Raw genomic sequence first — 18,074 nt, 5'->3', positions numbered from 1 at the left:
CCGCCAACCACGCAGCCCGCGTGGATAAGGCCGGGAGGCCAGCAGCCAAACCCCCCTAGAGGGGTACACACAGAACAGATCCAGCAGCAAAGCAAGTTCTTAACACATAAGGATGGAGCAATGCAATTTCTTAACACTTAGGGATGGAGCAATACAAATTCTTAACACATAGGAATGGAGAAATGCAAATTCTTGACACATAGGGACGGAGCTGGGGTGGTGGAGGGGATTTACAAAGCAACGTGCAGCGCTTGCATGCAGGAGGAGCAGCCTAATGAGTAGAGGGAAGCTGTTTAAGTAGACCACCCTGTTAAGTGAATGTACTGTGATAGGCGAACATCACTCAGCTGAGCCATCAGCTGATTCAGCCGGAGCGCTTGACTCTCGCGGCCTGCCAGAACTACGCGATGCTCCATTTATGGAGCTAAATTACCAATATGCATCTACACAGCAACTCAACTTTCACAAAAAATTGTTCAGGAAACCTAAACCGATGCTAAACTTGGGGCGACTGGTGAGCTGAAAATTGGTGGGCAGCAAAATGGTTGGCACGCTTGATAATAAAGGAAAATGAATGAAAACAGGTAGAGATCAATGATTAGTGTAAAGGAAAGTTTTGTGCCCCACCGATTTTCATCTCACCAGTCGCCGCTTTCACCGCAGGTCTGCCATAATTGTGTCAGTTGCTCGCGTGACGCGTGAGCTGTGGAAATATTCTCTCTGTTCCTCGTCCTCGATTTCAAAAAGGTGCTGCCGGATGTCAAAATAAATGCTTCTTTCAGCAAGAGGTGAAATGAGATGTCAATCAGCATCAAATGCCAGTGATAGCGAATGAAATTTTAGGGTGGCGCCCGGGGTGGCCAATCAGATATCAGGGGTGTCCAGTGCCACCCCGGACACCCCTCTGGCTCCGCCACTGCAAATAATGACCCTCATAAATGCCCTTTCCTTGGCTACTGCTGGGCTCCCCATATTCTGTATGAACCATCATTGACAAATGACACCTCCCCCTTTATTGTTAACAAAATAAACTAAACTCTTCACAGTGGACCAGGAAAAACCACAATGAGAAGTGACTCCAACGGGCGAATGTCTCTGCCTGTCTGTGCAGTCTAACGGTTTGTGATGAAGACTGGAGAGAACAATGGCAAGAGGAACAACAAATAAATGTAAATGACTGAGGCAGGCATCAAGATTTCTCATGTGCTCTGTGGTACAGTGGTTAGTTAGAGTTAGAGGGCCTTGGGCCTTCTCTCTGTAATTTCAAACAAAGAAAGTCAACCCCACACCCCCTCTCGCCAATGCTGTATAACACCAGTGAAGACAGCAGGACGCCCTCATAAACATGCAGAAGGAACCTTGAGGCCTGTGTGTGAGTGTGTGTCTGTGTGTGAGGATATGTGTGTATGTGTTTGTGTATGCCTGTGTGAGAGTGTGCGTGTGTGCGTGTGTGTGTGTGTGTGTGCGTGTGCGTGTCTGTGTGTGCGTGCGCGTGTACATATGTATGTGTGTGTGTGTAGGTATGTGTGTGTGTGTGTGCAAATCATATATATATATATTTGTGTTCATGCATCTTAAAGGGTTAAGTCAAAGGAGTTGTGCATGACATGTTGGGTGTGGGTGAGAACTTAACCAGTACAGCCCTTGAGCTGAAGCTTGAGTCATGGCATCTGACGTCCACATGGGGCACGTTCACTGACTGGAATTCCCTTGTGAAAATTCTGGCCATGACCCCCGGGGGCAGGACAGGACGCTCAATGAGAACGCCACTGCTGCTGGAAACGGGACAAAATGTCTCCATTCAAAACTGTATATATATACAGTACATATACGTACACACACACACACACACACACCTAGCCAAACAAGCCTGAGGTTCTATATGCCTGTCCTCTCAATAATCTCTAAGATAAATACAGTTAGCAGCTAATGTGAGCAGTTTTTTTTAACACAGTCAGTAAAACAACGTGAGAACGGACTTCAAATTTCTTTGCACTTACCATACCTTAAAAGTAATTAGCATGTTAGCATGCGGCAACAGCTTTGAAAGTCAATAAAAAGTGCTTGCCTACCTTAGAAACAAGTGAACCGTTTTCTCACTTTATTTGGGAAAAATAATTTGGTTGTCATTAAAAAATGACATGTAATGAACCAGATATGATCAAAAGACAGAAGGAGCCATGATTAGGCTCTTTAAGAAATGCACTGACTCTGCCATATGCTGGATTTGATGGAGAAAGAAAGAGTCTAAACAGCTGCTCTACCATCATTTTAGACATTAACCCCTAATTGCTCTGGTGAATGCGAGGCATCAATTGTAAAGTGCTTTGGATAAAAGCGCTATATAAATTCAGTCCATTTACCATATTAAGTGCATTGGGGAGTTACATTGAGAAAAATTATATATTTACACAAACTATTGTCCTGAATACAGGACAGGAATTTTTTAGTGAAAACAGATATTTCTCACTCAGAAACTGGACAGCTCTCTTCTCAACATTGGCCCTATCTAGAACTATGCATCAGCCTGAGAGTTTGGGTATGGGAGTATCAATAAATTTTGCGTTCACTATAAAATGATGCCCTCAGTACAGCCCTGAAGATGGCTCAGCTATGATGGAGCACCTTACTGTTCCTCCAGAGAAATACCAACAGATGAGAAAGAGGTTTTTAGGGAGAGCCAGGGAGCAAGACCTGCAGTTCCTCATCCTCCCTCAAACCCCCCACACCCGCCCCCGCCCCACCCGCCTGCCGGCTGCCCCCGTCAACCCCTCCCATTACCGTGATAGCCTGTCGCTGTGGCAACAGAGCTGCTAGTGCCCCTAATAACTTCGCCTGCAATCTTCCAGGACATTTTTCATCACGATCGATATGTCCAGTCACCGCACGTCACTCAGGCATGTAACCCTCGGTTACAGTTCACCATTTTCGTTATTAGTGTGCCATTCGCCATTTTATCGCTATTGAAACATCCCAGGGCCTTTGATGTAAGTTTACTGTGAGAGATAACAGAAGATAAATTCCGTAGAATGATTAACTTACCAGCGAAATTAAGAGATTTATAACTGAGTGTCTGAAGCAGGGAGATGTGCTGCGGACAGTTTGAGAGGGAGATACATGACCATAATCTCAGTGTGTAGCTCAGAGAAACGAACAAGACAGAAGTTCCTGCGACTTTCCCTTTTATGGCCAGCCATAGCAAGTCTGAAGGTATTGGGATTGGGATGGCAGGTATGCCATCTCGCCAAGTTACGCCTTGGCGGGGGCATGCCCCATACCTATACAGCACGAGAGTTTGGCACTTTTCAGGGTTCCCCACAGAAATAACCACAACAGCCACAGACACTCAGCCCTTAAAAACATTAAATTCTGTACATTCTGACCCCATTTCAACAGACAGATTTCATAAACAACTTCACATGTCCACACAATAAGCCCCAAACTAAGGGGATTTTGCGTTTTCTCATTCTTCTTCTTCTCCTTCTTCTTCTTCTTCTTCTTCTTCTTCTCATTCTTATTTTTCCTGCCGCCTATCCCACTAACAACATGTCTCCCCATTGGACATTTTACCGACACCAGCCAAATCTTCACCTACACGACCCAATCAAAAATTCGCATACACACGCAAAATACCCATACCTTTTTATTCTGAAACATTTCCAGTTTAAACAGCTAGTCTGCCTGTGGCTTAGTGGGCAAGGTTACAGTCTTGAGAACGTGGGGTCCTAGGTTCAAGCCCAGCTAGGAATACGTTTCTTTAACCTGCTTTTACCCTCGCTAATAATTGTCTACTACTTCTAAATTATTGCTTTTGCACCATATCTACCCGCAGTTATTAACCGGCTACAATATTGCAAAGCCATATGGATTCAACGGGAGCTCTTCTGTGCTTACTGGCCTGTGTTCTTCTTTAAAACCGGGGACAGGTTTGCTAATGATATTTCACATAGCTATGTCATGGTGCTGCACTAACAAAGTCACAGACTGGTAAACCTGCGGTTGAAGGATTGAATCCCGCCTCGCCCTCAGGCAGATAATTTCCTCTTTTACACTAATGTTTTCTTACGCTTATATTTGCTTTACCAAAACTCACTCACGGCCACCCATGTGCATTTCATGACGGCAAATGTATTCCTTTTATTAAAAGTTACACCAGTTCACCACTCTGCCATTTCTACTAACTGTATTTCTTCACTTGGCTACCGTACAAAACCTTCTTATCAGCAAACGCCACGTTTCTACATTCATGTTACCTCGCCCTGTTCTCTATCTAGCCACATACAAACAATTACTATGTACGTATGTTCTGCAACTCCCCATTAAAACATTACATTTAAAATCATGACTTACTCATAATTATAACTACTGGTACTGAACATGAGAAAAGCACATCAGTGCAATAGATTTCACATGTTACTTAACCCTCCACTTCAACAACTAGTGCTTTATACAGACTGTTATATATACCGTTCCATAAGGAAACTAAGCTCGCTCATGGTCACTTCATTTACTTCGCACTATAGTCTGTGATCATGTCAACCTTCACCTACATGCCCATTCTGCTAAAAACATATTGTTCCAACCACGCAATTTCATAATTTCTCCTAATTTCTCTCACACTGTTGTTATTTTCTCATATGCAAAGCCTGCTGGGACATATGCGTCTGCTCCTATTCTCCACTATCAGGTTTTCCGGTTCTAGCTTAGCAAAACAGCGAAGAGGATTCCTACCTGCAGATAAGCCTATCAAAATGCCTTATAAACCTTACAAACATTGAAAGTGCATCTCCACGAAATAACAGACAACGGAGCAGGACAGAAGGGTACACAAGTTGCGACCTAGGGAGCTCTAATTCTACGGGTTTGCTGATTCTTTTGTCAGTCAAGGCTCGTTGGATGGCCGTCAAATCCGTGAGTACATACACTGGCCATATTTCACCTGCGTTTCTCATGCGTTTACACTTACGCCACCGCACCCTTTGTCACAGCCACTGTTTTACATATATAGCAAACCGAAACTGCTAAACGGTACACGCTCATCAGACTGTACAAATTCACACAAGGATAGCCATAATCCACAACCGTTTCTTACAGGGTCACTTCGCATTTCTCACTCTCATAATAAAACGCTTTGCAAAAAGAAATGATATCTCATAAAAAACATGTTTTCAACGTACAAAAATGCCAAGTTACTCACACATACAAGACATACACCGTCTATAACTCATTCATTCAGACTGCCAAAATCCAGGCCTGCCATTAAAAGTATTGATATCAAAATGACGCCAAGTTACGGTACTACAAACAATATAGGCTATCTTGCCTCACCGAAATTAAATAAGATGTATTCCAAAGCAATGCTACCCAATATTTCCTCAATTCTTTCAAGTCACTTGGCCCTGTGTTTTGTAATCTTACCATTTCACAATGTCATGCAAACTTTGTGTCAGATCAAAGTGTCAAATATTTCGAATTGCCTCATGGAACACATTGAAATTCATGTAGAAAACTGCTGGTGAGTAACTACAGGAAGCATATTTCTCCAGAAAACATATGTTTATACTTACTTCTGAACTGAATTTCAGTTCGACCGGTAGCCAGTGGAGTGATCGCAGCAGAGGAGTGACGTGGGAGAATTTGGGAAGGTTGTAGATGAGTCGGGCAGCGGCATTCTGAATCATCTGTAGTGGCTGTATGGCACAAGCTGGCAGGCTTGCAAGGAGAGAGTTGCAGTAATCAAGGCGAGAGGTCACCGTAGCCTGGACGAGCAGCTGGGTGGAGTGCGTCGTCAGGTATGGTCGAATCCTTCTGATGTTGTACAGAAGGAATCTGCAGGACCGTGATGTTGCCTTGATGTGCTCCTTGAGGTCCAGTTGGTCATCCAGGACCACCCCCACGCTCTTGGCAGAGTGAGAGGCAGTCACTGTGGTGCCATCAACTGCGATTGAGAGCTCACGTAGTAAGGAGGTCTTGCATGGGAAGAAGAGCAGCTCAGTTTTGTTGAGGTTGAGCTTCAGATGGTGGCTGGCCATCCAGGTGGAGATGTCAGCCAGGCAGGAAGATATCTTATCATCGACCTGTGTGGCTGAGGGGGGGAAGGAAAAGAAGAGTTGCGTGTCATCTGCATAACAATGATAGGAGAAGCCATGTGAATTAATAACTGAACCAAGAGATTTGGTGTATAGGAGAACAGCAGAGGACCCAGTACAGATCCCTGCGGGACTCCCGTAACAAGGGGATGAGAAGCAGAGGCAGACCCCTTCCAGGTGACCTGGTAGGACCTATCTGCAAGATAGGAAGTGAACCAAGACAGGGCAGTCCCAGCAATGCCCATCTCAGCCAAGGTGGAGAGGAGTATTTTATGGTTGACCGTGTCGAAAGCTGCAGACAGGTCAAGAAGGATCAGGACAGAGGGGAGGCATGAAGCTCTTGCAGTGGCAAGTGCCTCCATCACAGCCAGGAGCGCAGTCTCTGTTGAGTGCCCGGTTCGGAAGCCAGACTGGTGAGGGTCTGGCAGGTTGTTCTGATGGAGGAAAGAGGTTAGTTGTTTAAGAACTGCTCGTTCAAGGGTTTTGGACAGAAAGGGTAGAAGCGATACGGGATGATAATTCATTACATCGGAGGGGTCTGAGGTGGGTTTTTTGAGAAGTGGGGTAACACGAGCCATCTTAAAATCAGAGGGAACATGACCAGAGGAAAGAGAGGAATTAACAATGGAGGACAGATAGGGAAGGATCTCGCTGGAAATGGATTTGAGAACTGTAGATGGGATGGGGTCCAGTGGACAGGTGGTTGCATGATGAGAGGTGATGAGTTGTAGTACATCGGAATCCTCCAGCATCTCAAAGGAGGTCAGTGTGGCTGTGGGTTTGTCCCGGGGGGTTGGGGGGCTCACTGGATGGGCGAAGGAGTTCCGGATTGTAGCCACCTTTCCTTCAAAGGCGGCCAGAAAGTCATCTGCGGAGAGGGAAGAGGGAGGTGGGGGTGGAGGAGGAATGAGGAGGGAAGAGAAGGTCTATACAATCATTCACGCAACAGAAAGGCTGGGCAGCGAAATACATACATACCAATATAAATTGGACATATAGACGCCTATTCAATCAATCTTGACTGTGAGAAAGCCATCCACACATATGTTTGGCCTGTCCATGTACTGCATTCTTATACACACAGGGCCAAGTGACTTGAAAGAATTGAGGAAATATTGGGTAGCATTGCTTTAGAATACATCTTATTTAATTTCGGTGAGGCAAGATAACCTATATTGTTTGTAGTACCGTAACTTGGCGTCATTTTGATATCAATTACTTTTAATAGCAGGCCTGGATTTTGGCAGTCTGAATGAATGAGTTACAGTGTATGTCTTGTATGTGTGGGTAACTTAGCATTTTTGTACGTTGAAAACATGTTTTTTATTAGATGGCATTTACCATACAAACTCCTTTGGTCAACATGCACATGCCTGTGTATGTGTGACATGTACATACACGATCGCATGCTTCTCAACCACCACCTCGTCACCAAGGTGACATTAGAACCCAGGACTGTGGGCTGGAAAGAAGGATTATTTCAGTGAATTTAACTCAGAATTGATAGTTTTTGGGAGACAGAGAGGGCCAGATTGGGTGGCCTGCTGGTACACTGGTGCCTGGAGGGTAACCTAAGTTAAAATACGTGGTAGCTCCCTGCACTTGGAACGGTACTTCCCTCTAGGGTTTTCAGCACACTTGTTCCTGGTTACGGTTATACACTTTGTTGTACGTCGCTCTGGATAAGAGCGTCTGCCAAATGCCTGTAATGTAATGTAATGGAGAAAAACAGAACACTATGAGGGGTGATATGTCTGCTCAGTTACCCCGAAATTCAGAGATCTGTGATTGTATCTGTGGTTTTTGTTGTTTCTTTTCCCTCAAACTCCTACACTGAAGATTAAATTGACTGTAAATTAACAAAGTAACATTTGATTGGGCAAATGTGTATTATTATTATTATTATTATTATTATTATTATTATTATTAATAATGAAATACACAGGTGACTGTGTTTCCCTGGTAACATACTGATTTGCTGTCATTCAAAATAGTCATAAAATAGATTGCTGAATAATGCATCATGTTTTGATAAACTGGCGCTGAGGGTTATCTCGAAAGATTGCTTCATTAACTAAACAAAGCATTGCAACAAATTTGACATTTTTTTCTTGTTCCTGCAGGGGCGAGCATGGCTGACTGAAACTGGTATGATGGATCGCTTTCATTTGCTGTATCTGAAGACCAGTGAATCAGAGCTGTTCCAGCGACGTTTTTCACAAGTACCTTCACAACCACCATGAGTCGACTGGAACAGAACATGGCGCCCCCTGCAGGCGAGTCTCACAGTCACAGTGTTCACTGACGATGCCCAAAACCCAGAGCAAATGCCCAAGTGAGCCTCAGCAGCCAGACAGGCAGATCAAAACAGACTCCGAAGAAACTCTCCGGAGGCTCTTAACTTGCTGTCCAGGAAACGCACTTTCAGATTCAGCGAATGCCACCCCAAAAGGGTGGTGGCAGTCACTGGTCCACTTCCCTCGGGGCAGCTGGCTGACGTGTTGTTTATTTGGCACACGCCTCCTCTTGGTACTCAAAAACTTCCTTTCATTTCGCGATTGAGGTCCCCGGGCAACATTTTCTCCCTCGCGAGTCGTCATAGCGGCAGAATTTGTCCAGTACACTCCAGAATTATGATCGCCTTAAGATAGCCAGTTTTTTTTTCTAAGATACTCAGCTTTGATTCCATTTCACTAGTGAAGCCTAAACGACATCTTAGAATGACAACATGTTAGAATGACAACATGTTAGAATGACAACAAAATCTTTAAAGATTTGATTAGTTTTGAATCACCACCTTCTCACTGACACTGATTTTTTGGAAACATATGGGTTATACATAGGCAATATATATACAAATGTTTGTCTCTCTGAATTTCCCAACCAGGCATACAGCGGAGAGTTATAGCATTGGCAAATAAGGCTACATGCCACATTATTCAAGCACATTTCAGTGTGTCCTTACTGTCATTTTCCTGCAGGAGCAGCAAGAGCAGCAGCAATATCCAATATTCATTAAATTTATTTAGCCATTCAGAAAAAGTTGCTTTTCCTCCTCATTCAATACCACAGTCTATTGACTGTTGGTTTCTCAGGAGCAGTATGTATTTTTCTACTTGTGCAAGTCTTGCGATAATCCCCTCCAATTCTTAAATGGTGTCGTATAGTGTTGTGTGTTCAGTCATTTATATTCAGGAAGTCCAGCTTCTCAGATTCTCAATTTCAGAGTGCCTCCACTGTCTGCAAACTCAATCATATTCTGATTGGTTGACCCAATTTGCTGCACTTTCCAATGGAGATTTTCCAGTACTTTCTCTGCATCCCCTCACCCCCCCACCCCCCAACATACACACACACACACACACACGTGCACACACACACACACCTACACACACACATACACACATGCATACACACACATACACACATGCACACACACCTACACACACACATACACACACGCACACACGCACACACACACATGCACACACATCTACACACACACATACACACATGCACACACATCTACACACACACATACACACATGCACACACACACACGCACACACACACACACACACACACACACTTTCGGCCACAGTGGGACCGGGTGTACTGTGAGAGTTGATTAAACGCTGGACGTTTTACTGTGTGTCATGCAAACTGCATATGTAGGCCTGAAAATCTGCACCCACTGAACATGAGTGCTCTAGCCCCTCCCAGGGAGCAGAATCTAGAGAGTCAACGGCCACAGATTTTTAAGCTCCAGCACCTCCAGAGGAAACATTATCTTCCCCTTGCCTCTCCTTTCATCTGTAATAACACTCTTCTGCAGTGATGCTGGTGCTTTTCTCCCTCATGCAACGGGCCTGAATTACAGCTGAACATTTTTGTGAAAAATAATGTGTATAATTTACCACTCGGAAGCGGTGCCTTAGAAAAGACTAAAGCCGCTCCGTGGAGCAAGCTGCGTTATTCATCGCTCTGCGAATCACATGTGCAGTCATCAGGCTCTAACGCCCGCGGTTGTCCCTGTTATGCAATTTGAAATCAGTTGTTTGTCATTAACAAAAGGAAGAGCAGTGTCATTACGTCCCCTGTGACAACACAGCGTGCGCTTTGCAGCGTGCGCCTTGCAGTGTACGCTTTCCAGACTACACTCAGTCTCGCTGGCTTTGGCTGTGCTGTTTATAGACGAGCGTGACCTCTGACCTTTCCCCAGAATGCAGAAGGTATCCACGGACCGCCCCTGGTGTTCCTGGGGAAGGTCCTTCAGACTAGCTTGTGTCTGAGCGTCCCCTTCCTTCCATTTTACCCTGCCAGGTCGTCACTCCCCCCCGCCCCCCCCCACCCCCCCACCCCCCCGAAATCTCACCAGGGCACTCCACTGGTCTGATAAATATTGTTCAGATAGTTCTGCAAGAACACAGTGCTATACATGTCAACAACACTGGGCAATGTTTAGGGTGGATTTAGTTTTTCTTCCACAGAGTGAGAAAAGTAAGATATTAATCAGCAACTACAATAATGAAATGGAGAAATATGAGATTTTACATCTTAATTTGCAGGTTTAATTTCCAATTACTCAGGGTGGCTCAAGGAAAAAAAACAAAGATGAGAAATATTTTCAGGCTGAAGCATCTTGACTGAACGATTCTTTTAAACACATATAAACAACAAGCAGCATGTTTCCTTTGAACATACAGGGCAGAACGTATCACACTGCTCCAGATATGTGTGACCAGTTTCACTCTTTGCTTATGCATGTATGGCAGTGTACTAAATGAATCCAGACCGGGAAAGCTACAGACACTGTTTAAAATTGGTTAAATATTTGTGCCGACATAGTCACACATTTTGCAATAATTAATATTTAAGAGAGTGAATGGATTGATAAGTTGCCAAGTTCCTTTATATGAATCATAACATCACGACAAAGGTTTATATTAACAATGAGACATTTAATATAAAAGGAGAAGAAGAAAGTTCAGTTGGAACATTTGAGTACCCAGATTTATAACGTTATTTCCTAATATGCTGGTTTGGCGTCCCCAGACAAATATGGAATCAGATATCAAATACAAAATTGGAGCGAGACCAGTTTGATTCTTGTCTTACAAAAATATAAATATAGAACCTTTACAAGGAAAGAAGGGAACAGCACATTTGGTGATCACAGTTTTTTTCAGAAGTAGGCACTGTTTAGGCAGAGTTACTATATCCTTTAATTTATACCAATCTTTTTTTATCATTGGCTTTTAAAAACAGACAAACATACTGTGTGAGTTGAATGTCTATAACTGGATCAAGGTGAAAGACTAATTCTTGGAAAAAAAAGTTCAAAGTTAAAAATATCAAATAATATAGTGAAAATTGAAGTATTCAAAAACCAATAAACCAAACATATTACATAAGCTATATCAGATAATAAATAATAACCTTTGTTTGTTTGTTTTAAATTAAAAGTCAACAGTTATACATACTGCTTGGGAAAACTGCCATGAACTGCGACTGTTAACAATGTTGGCTTTTTATTTTTAAATACTGTGTGTTCTTGAAATAATGCTCACGTCTTCTTGTGCAGTGGAAATACAGTAGAATTTTTTTTTCAAGGAAAATGTTCTTTTCAATTCTCTTTGTAAAACAGAATGCCAATTGATCACCAATCCAGGATAGGATTGGATTAGGTGTGTGGAAGTGCGGACAATCAGCTTGACAAGGTGATGCTTACCGTTGCCAAGCAACACAGCACTATATACCTGTCATTGCTTTGCTCTGTCATATGGGTCATTGGCTGTCTTCAGGTATAAAACTTGTAGAAGGCCCACCCAAGCAAGAGATTGGTCATCTAAAAAAATGAGGTGAACAATAATAATGCAGACAACAGAAAAAAACAAGCAAAAATCTTCTTTTTAAAAAAGAAAATCATTTGAACATGTATTTCTTTTCATTTAGCGACTACCATAGCTGCCCAGATAGGACACAAGCAGTAATAGCTTCTTAGCTGAATAATATACTATGCATTTATGTAGTGCTTTTATCCAAAGCGCATTACAATTGATGCCTTGCCTCTCGTTCACCCATTCACACACACACACTCACACACTAACGGTGAAAGGCTGCCATGCAAGGTACCAATCAGCTCCTTGGGAGCAATTAGGGGTTAGGTGTCTTGCTCAGGGACACTTCAAAACACCCAGGGCGGGGGATCGAATCGGCATCCCTCCGACTGCAAGACAAACGCTCTTACCTCCTGAGCTATGTCGCCCCTGTAATAACATAACATAACATAACCTAATGACAAGAACAAGCCATTCAGCCCAAAAATACTCACCATTTTCTGACTAAATTTGTGCTCTGATTACCTACAGACTAGATAATATCTAACAACTTAATAATTGTCCATTATTGTAAGATGGTCTTTACAGTTACACAAAAATTCTGGGCTTTCCTCTTCCTGTTTGTATAGTGTTTTATTCTAATGTGCGATCCATTATTTTTAAGTTCAGCTCAAGTGTCTTTGAAGCGGTCAGTGAATCATTTTCATGTTTTCCCCACGGTGACACAAAATTAAAAACTGTTATTATTTATTCCTTCTGTAAAACATTTTCCCACTGAAAATTACCACATGACAAACAATAGTAAAAGAAAATGTTGTCTAACTGCAAATGTCTGTCTCAGCATAGGTGGGCTGTACCTGCCATGTACCTGGCATCACGTCCCAGGTGTGACATGGACCTGTGCGGACTCTATCAAAATAGAGTGCCAGTCTCACAAATATGCTTCATTTTGTCTTTTACGTATGACACCTGACTTGGAAGGGACCAGATGTGCCAGTATGCAATATGCAGTTATCCGGCCTGTAATGACCAGTATCAGCTAATTTTTCTCCATGTCTTAGGGTGCAGCAAACAAGAACTTTTTTTAAATGCTGATTAGTGTTTTAAAGTTGGAGTACTGTACATTTCTGTGCAAAATGTAATGCATAACATTGATGTGTGTACATGTTACACTGCAAACACCAAGCAAACTGCGAAACTGATATGCTTTTCTGTTTGGCCCTATCCGGTCGGTCTGTGTCACACTTACATGACATTTCATTTTATTTGGCAGATGCTTTTATCCAAAGCGACGTACAATAAGTGCACTCGTGCATGATAATGGGCAGCCTGTCTTGTCCTAATTTTATCCAATGAACTGAATCAGTCAGACAATGAAATTCATGAAAAAGGTCGTGTGAGAAACACCTGAATAGCAATACTGCCATAAACATTTCATATTAAAAAGCAGCAGCGGTTTTATCCACTTGCCGTGAAAGTGCTCCTTATATTGATTTCAATTATATCATTTATAACTAGTACGTGACACAATCGTACACAATTCATTTTACGCGTTGTTTTGTTTGCTTTTCTTCTCTTGGTGAACGCAGCTCAGCAAGTTCAAAGGTCAAAAATTTAACGTGATTGTTTCATTTGATTCATCGCGGCCGCAAAAAGGTAGCACCTGACTTTATTCATATATAAAAGAGACATGTTTTTTGGTTCCCAGTGAAGAATTAAGCTCTTCTATTCTATTCTATTCTATTGAACCAAAGGGTGAATTTAGCCAACTCTTGACCAGCCACCAACAATAGCTACAGCAGTCTTGTTCGTGATATGGTCACGTGACGCAGTGACATTACGAGTTCTGCCTTCGCCCTCTGACGCATGGTATTCCCTGGAATGTCGTGATGCAGGGAGACCTGGGAGGAACGCCGTTCCCCTCCACCGCACCCACAAGCAGTTCCGCGGCGCCCTGACCCCGAACCCGCATTTGCACATTGAGTGCAGTGGCGTGAGGAAGATGAGCGGCTTCATCACGAGAAGCAATTCTGCGCGACTTCATCTAGCTCGCTCCCACGACCTCGACTGCATAACATCAGTGGCCTACTGAAGCCAAGATGCTATCCGGAGAGCTCTAATCTGTCTTTATCGCCATGCCAACGACATAAACAAAATAGGGGAAAAACCACCTTGGGGAACGAGGTTTTATTTGATATATTCTTCGCTGATACAGTGCTCCCTGTTATCCCCCCCCCCCCCCCCAAAATAGCTGTGGTGAGGCTGTAGGCAATGCACTGTGCGGCTGATCGCTAATAGAATCAGCTGCTGACGGACAGGTACAGAGATGTGGGTGATGCGTACGGAGGATACCATAAGGCGCCGCTTGCCTCCCCGGTCTTCCCCAAGCCCACGCGTCCCGTCCCCCATCCCGTCCCCCGTCCCCCCCCGGAGAAATTTCTCCTCCAGTCGAGGCAGTTTTCCAGCTGCTGGAATGCTGGGCAGAAAAGCTACATTCACCCGGATGTTATGACAGAGGAACCGGACTGTCACAGTGTCAGCGACTCAACACTGTGTGAGTGAGACAACATGGGTTCTGACAAGGTCCCTGACCCGACAGCTTCGCTGACAAAGGGGGCAGAAATCTAACGGACAGCTGGAGCCGCCTGACCGGTTATAAAATAAGCCCCTGAACAGTGTTCCTAGCACCCAGCTGCTGCGCTGTATGACTGAGTGCCAGCTGTTGTGCCATAGGGCTAGGCTGGGGTAGGGGATACATGGGCCATACACTGCAGAGGGCTTAATCCTCCCAATAATTACGTCCCATGCACATATTTGTTAATATACCCAACAATGATACGTTTTTTATTGAGAAAAGGAAACTATGAACTACATCAAGACAACATTCAGAGGTATCTAATCCTGTTGGACCACATCAGCTTGTTTTAATTGACTTTCGTACAGAATATACATCTGCCCCTTGGCAAAGTTTGCCTGTTGTACTTCCTTCGCTTATGCTGCACACGACAGCTGTTAACACAGCTGGCTTGCAGTTTTAATTCAGTGTCTCACTCTCACATATTATCAGTCAAACGAGCATGAGAACTGCAAGAGAAAATTATGAAAACAAGATGGCCGTGCTATCATTTATGTCTATGCATGTATGTTTTTATTTATGTCTATGAATACGTGCAGTCATTGTGGATCTGCTTCCACACTGAAAATCCTATCCAATTAGTTCTAGGCAAGTTAGTATTAAATCTATTGTCACCTGCTGTGGTCAGCAAATCATAGCTGTAGTTTGCCTGTGTTCTGTTGCTTCTTAGTATAATGCAAATGTACCTTTCTGCACTGTTCCTTTAAGAGTCCTTGTGAATGAAAACAATTTCCACAGATTATTAGTTCACTTCCTCAGAAAAGTATACAAAAGCTATGGCTGCATCGACGGATCGTCAAAGATGAGCTTTTGTTAAAGGGGATTGCTATATTGATTTTAAAATGTTATATTGTTGTATTGATTTTAAAGTGTACAGTGAAATAAAATTTCACTCTCTATATCTTAGTTGAACGAAAGCACTCGGGTATTCTTCTCTTACCTGAGCTCTTATATTATCTAAATATATTGCCTGATGTCTTTTTTTGTGGTTAGCTGCTGGTCCCACCAAATTTTTTTTCACACATGCCCAAATCTACTTCCCATCACCATGGTGACAACTCCCTTCCTATCCGGTTTGACTGTATGTGTTTCTGTGTGTGTGTATGTGTGTGTGTGTGTGTGTGCGTGCATGTGGGAGTGTGTGTGTTTGTGCATGTATGTGTCTGTGTGTGTGTGTGTTTGTGTATGTATGCGTCTGCGTGTGTTAGTGTGTGTGTGTGTGCATGCGCAAGCAAATAAAAGACAGAGGCGGAAGGAAAGGGTGTGAAAGTGACTGTAGTGCACAAAGAGAGATCAATCTTCAGCTCTCTGACAAGATCATTTAGCACAGCGGTGCATAACTCCGGTCCTGCAGGGCCGGTCTGCGTGTGGGTTTTTGTACCAACCAATTACATTTATTTTAGTTTTCTGAAAGCTTTGTAGACGACACTGGCTCACTCCCGTTCTTGAGCACAGTAAAGTCAGTAAAGACACTTTTGCAGCTGTAGCTTGTGCTTTCAGAAACCTCAGGTCAAGATATGACCTGATACTGAGATAATTAAAAAATGAAAAGCATAAGTTGGCACAAAATCCTGAAATGGATCGGCCCGTGTTGTGCACCACTGGCTTAGCAGACTCTGAACTGGACTGCCCTTGAAGAAAAAAAAAAACTAAACACAACTCTAAATCTTACAGGCTGTGCCCATGAATGTCAGCAGTGCAGCTCCAGTCTGCCAGAAGGTCAACACAGAAAAAAAGTCTGTCTCACAGTAAGAAGTATCTTAGTCTTGTAATGAGATTTAAAATTATTTTTCTTCTAACAGAAAATATTAGCTTGTTTTTTTTTTGCTACTTTTTGTTACATTTGCATTTTCTAACCCCATTGGCAAATCTTGAAATGAGTCTAACTATCTCCCCTCCTCAGCAATCTTTTGTCTTATTTAGCAAGAAAAGTCTAAATATGTGATACCTTAAAATATATTTACCTAAATATACCTTAAAATACTTGTTACGGTTGACTTATTTTTTGGTTTTTGCAGTGAATGAAGAGGTGGCATGGAATAGAATTAAGGACGGAAAGAGTTTTGGGATTTAACGTATTCCCTCTTACAGGGAGTTTCATCACGTTGTGTGAGTATCTGAAATCATTGAGCTGAATAGGATGTGATCAACAGCAATGGCTTTTCATTATCTCATGATTTTCTCAGGTGGGGGAGAGGTTTGTGGCCGGGAGGGTGGGGAGTTGGGGTGGGGCGGGTGGTAGGGAGGGGGGGGTGCGAGTGGGGAGGGGGGGGGGGATGGGGGGAAGGTTGTTTTCCATAAACACTAGATCTGCATCAGGATGGAAACCTGTCAGCCAATAAGATAGATTGTTCACTGCCAGATGGAACCATCTGTAATAAACAGCATCCGACATACAGTTTGGGGTTTTTTTACAGGGAAAATTCTATTGAAGCTGATTTATTCAATCATTAAATTCATTTTCGTTTCTGAAAATTATTGCACAGCTTCTTGCTTACAAACCACAAACACCACAAAGGCCTAATATACCTACATACCCCAACTAAAAGAGCTTTGATAAGCGTTGAGCAGAGCGTTGAGCAGAAATGCTAGTTATGTGTGAAAAACCACAAGGGGGGAGAAATATTACTGCGTACTTAAATGACAGGTGCCAGCAGGACTTGGAACACATCAACGAGCTTCTGATTAATCTGTTTTTCTTTCTTTTCTTTTTTTTCTTTACTCAGCATGAAAATATTCAACAAGTACCCGACCCGAACGGAGAGAAAATAAATTGATATGGATGCGAGAACCTGTCTGAACAGCCTGTCTGCAGAACCCGGGGATTTGATTTGGCAAAAGAGGCAGCCCTTTAAGTGTACCCAATTACGGTTGATCAGTGATTCACATTCAGACCTTTCGCAAAACCGCATTTCGCACATTAAGCTGGAGAGCCTCAGGGTGTGAGCGTCATGGACGCCAGGAAACGGTCCCTTTTAAATACACACTCCCCGTTTCTTTATGTATGAAAATAAAGGAACGTCTTTGATGTTATGATTCAGTGTTCTCAGATTCAGAACATCGAAATTAATTGGCACAAGTACATCCTGTGCACCCGTTAAGTGGCTGTATGCACACACTACTCCGGCCCACCGGCTTCATTTAAAAAGATGCTGCTGTACTGAACTGCAGGAGAGGATTGCTTTGATTATTAATGGCCAGTCCCTCTCTTCCTCTAAACTGCATGAGCGGCAAGATCTCCATCACCGCCAACCAGTAAATCCCTCATCTAATTCCCCTTCCCGCTTTCTCCATAAAGTCATGTTGCCCCGGCCTGTTTGTTACGCAGTACCTGATGCTTGTACCTTTGTGTTTTTATTAAAGCTTTCAAAGAGCTATTTGAAGAGCAAAAGGAGGCGCAGACATGCCTCAGTACCTTCCCCATTGGCCACATTCTGAGGATCAGCTCGAGTGTTGCCTTATTGTGAAGCATACATCATATTTTTGAATGTTGCATTTTTTATAACGGAT

At 43.2% G+C, this 18,074-nt stretch overlaps 2 long non-coding RNA genes across 2 annotated transcripts in view; both read left to right on the top strand.

Annotated features, from left to right (window-relative positions):
• Positions 1-8,721, top strand: part of LOC118236351 — a 32,023-nt gene extending 23,302 nt beyond the window's left edge. The window contains exon 3 of the long non-coding RNA XR_004767017.1: positions 8,213-8,721. This is a non-coding gene — a long non-coding RNA (uncharacterized LOC118236351). The remainder of the gene's footprint in view (positions 1-8,212) is intronic.
• A 7,525-nt stretch (positions 8,722-16,246) lies between these two features.
• On the top strand, positions 16,247-17,541 carry LOC118236352. The gene is made up of 3 exons (XR_004767018.1): positions 16,247-16,312; positions 16,583-16,673; positions 17,291-17,541. It is a non-coding gene; the product is annotated as an uncharacterized LOC118236352 (long non-coding RNA).
• Positions 17,542-18,074: the final 533 nt, after the last annotated feature.

This window comes from Anguilla anguilla, chromosome 9 (assembly GCF_013347855.1).
Source record: "Anguilla anguilla isolate fAngAng1 chromosome 9, fAngAng1.pri, whole genome shotgun sequence".
Lineage (NCBI taxonomy): Eukaryota > Metazoa > Chordata > Actinopteri > Anguilliformes > Anguillidae > Anguilla > Anguilla anguilla.
This window is presented reverse-complemented; position numbering and strand designations above follow the sequence as displayed.